This window comes from Denticeps clupeoides, chromosome 17, assembly GCF_900700375.1.
Source record: "Denticeps clupeoides chromosome 17, fDenClu1.1, whole genome shotgun sequence".
Taxonomy (NCBI): Eukaryota; Metazoa; Chordata; class Actinopteri; order Clupeiformes; family Denticipitidae; genus Denticeps; species Denticeps clupeoides.
Genome location: NC_041723.1, coordinates 9203523 through 9207106, shown reverse-complemented (window position 1 = coordinate 9207106; position 3584 = coordinate 9203523).

The window sequence follows — 3584 nt, the reverse complement described above, 5'->3', positions numbered from 1 at the left end:
CCTGAAGCCTCTTGCTGTGTTTGTTCTGCTTTAGAGTGACTGGTTTTCATTACATCACTGGAATACCACTGGGTCGAGATCAGTAATGGGATTCATCCCACCAACTCTTATCAAACATCATCTTATAGGGCTTTTATAAATAGGAGGAAAATAGGCTCGGCCTTCCCTTGTGGAAGGAAGTGTGTGTGTGTGTGTGTGTGTGTTCTGTTTAAGGATGGAACCCCTGCAACTTCAAACCACATATTGAGAGTGCAAGCTCTGTCCTCATGATTTAGAATACACACGCACATAAACACACACACACATGGAACAACAACTCTAGAGCTCCCTCTAGTGCCTGCAGTGTTGTACCACATCTTCAGTGCGTTCCCTATTGCACTCAGCTGACCAAAGAACATTGTACCTTTTAACCTGAGAACATATGTAATCCATTCATAAAAGTTTTTGGACTCCCTATGCTTAAACACTTTCTGATATTGATAATATGCACCAATCACCCATAACTGTCAAGTTAATATCTTTATGTTCTTTGTATGTTGCAGTGGGTGCGATATAAGTTGATGTATTTGAAGCAATGTTTCCTCCAATGAAAGAATAACTGTACCTCATGGCTTGTTGTGCCTGGGGCTGTGTACCCTCCAAGACTGGTCAGGGTGCCAACCTTGACCAATGTCCACCTTTAAAAGAGCCTACAGTGGGCATGTGAGCATCAGGACTGATGGAAGGAGGGTTGTCTGGTCTGATGAATCAGAAATACATCTTGTGGATGGCTGGATTTGTCTGTTATCCAGTAAATACAGGGCAGCAGGATGAGCTGTGGGAAGAAGACAATCTGGTGTTGACAGTGCTTTAAGCAGTGTCCTTCCATGAACCCTTGGGTCCTGCATTCATGTTGATGTTAATTTGACATGTTTCACCTTCCAAAATAGTATTGCAGAGCGTATACACCATTTCAGTATAATCTGCACTGCCACAGTGCAAAGATTGTGAAAGTGAAAAAATTAAAATTCTTGTTATTGTGCTACACAGTTCAGTGCACACAACAAAACGTGCCTTCTGCATTTAACCAATCACCCTTAGCATCCATGAAAGGTACTCGGGGAGCAGGTTGAGGGGACGGTATCTTGCCAGTTTGGGATTTGAACCCACAACCGCTTCCTTGAACCACAGTCCACTTTCTTACCCACTAGGCCAGATGTGTACTTGGCCCCCAAATTCTCCAGATCTGTATCCAATTGAACATCTGCATGAGCATCTGTATCAAGTCTGATCCGCCACCTCTTAATAGCTTAATCTGGGTTTGAGTCGTAGCCTGACTGCTGTCTACGTGTCTATTTCTGTAGTCCAGAATTGGCCTAAATTTCTGGTACTTGTTCCTATCTTGGGCCCAAAGACTGATGGGATTGATTCCAATGTCCCTGCAACCCTGACCTGGATGTGCAGGTATTAAAAGTGGCCAGACTGATGAAACGAAGCCTCACGTCTCTTGCATGTCAGCCAGAAACGCTGAACGCAAATACCACAGTACTGCCTGGAGTCCAGCTGTCCCGGTTGTGCTGCGTCACTGACATGCGGCGAGGGAAAGCAGGATGATAAGTCCTGACATGTGTCATTCTGCCTGAACAGTTCCTCTCATTCTGTCCTTATTTTTCCATCCCTCATTAATTCCCATTTTCCTCCCCTCGCTGACATTGTGCAAGTATTGGTGACTCACAGGGCTGAGAGATCTCCCAGGGGTGCGTGAGGGAGAGGAGCTGGCCTTGACTGTGAGCATTCCCAGAATGCCGAGGGGCAGAGCGGCAAGACCACAGGGAAGGTGACCCCTGACCTGTAGAAGCAGAGCTGATCTCTTGGGTGAGAGGTGCTGTAGAAAGGAGCTGACAGAGCGCAGGCTCTACATACACACGTGACTGACATAATAGCCTTATTTCATGTGGCTGCCATGTTCAAAATGAAACTATGTCCACTTTTCTGTCACTGACTACATTTTATTTTATTTATTTTAAGGTTTATGAAGTAAAAAGGTTTATGTGTGCATTGTATTTCCATTTTCGGACATCCAGCCTCACAAGTTAAACACAGTTCTAGGTCTGTTCCTGTTTTTGCATCCATGTGTGATTGGGATGGCCCGGAGCCGCTAGGCCCACCCAGCTGGCACCTATTCACACGAGTGTTGGGTCCTGATCACACTCACACGTGCTCCGTATCAGGCTCCTTTGAAAGTGTACGAACGAAGTGTACGGAGTTGTGAAGTCTTCATGACTTCCATGAAAGCCGCTAGGTGGAACAAGATTTGTCAGTGGAATGTTAATTGATGGAGTGAGAGCAAGAAAAAGTCACAAATAGTCTTTGTTTAATTTAGTGGAAGCTGGGTCCTGGGTATTTTTGTTTGCCCATGTTTCTGAGGAGGACACTCAGCAGCGCCTCCTGCAGGTCAGCAAGATCCAGAGACTGTACGGCAATAGCAGATGGGAGTATTTTAACACTGATGCAGTCTTTCTCTCCGAGTCCTGTATTCAAAGCACACGGGGAGTGCTTGCTAATGTCACATCGCGCATAAACAGGAAAAAAAAGTCAAGAAAGTACTGCCTGCTCATATCTGTATCATGGAAAGGAGGGAGAAACTCAGGCCTTTTTGTTCATGTCTTGCCACCCCAAAAACAGACTTTTATTAAATGAGGAGGAGCCAATCGGCAATGAATGACAGTGTTTGTACACCCTTCATCATAATTCTGGACAATTTTAACCCCTTTCCTGCACAAGGTATCCCCAGCAGTGTTGTCAGATACATGATTACAGAAACAGATATAAAATTGCCAAATATGGAATTGCTTTTACAAAAAAAGGTTTACAAAACATTGTTAAAATCAAGACATTCTGTAATATTGATTGGCCACTCTTTTATAGTATTCATCCTTCTAAATCACTTTCCTTCACTGGGAATTCTGGATATTTAGTTATGTTGTGTTATGTTCTTTGCATTTCACTGCATTTGGTGGGAGAATTAAACTCCTGCATCTATGGCGTGACCCTGTGCTTACATTTACATTTTACATTTAAGGCATTTGGCAGACGGCCTTATCCAGAGCGACTTACAACGTGCTTTCAAGTTACCATCGATGAAGTGATCAATTCCGGTTCACTAGGACCCCAACTATGAATACAATCTTTTTATTCACTCTGTAGTTTCTATACATAAGTAAGACAATAAGAAGTTAATCTAAATATTCTCTAAAGAGGAAGGTCTTGAGCTGTCATTTGAAAATACTCAGTGACTGAGCTGTTCTGACCACGAGGGGAAGTTCATTCCACCACCGAGTTGCCAAGACGGAGAAGAGTCTAGATGAGCGTCTTCCTTTTACCTTTAGAGATGGAGGGACCAGGCGAGCAGTACTGGAGGCTCGGAGTATACGAGGTGCAGTGCGAGGTGTAATAAGGGCTGTGAGGTAGGATGGTGCTGCTCCATGTTCGGCTTTGTAGGCCAGCATCAGTATTTTGAACCTGATGCGTGCAGCTACTGGGAGCCAGTGGAGGGAGCATAGCAGAGGGGTGGTGTGCTTAGAGCAGATATGAACGGGTGTATA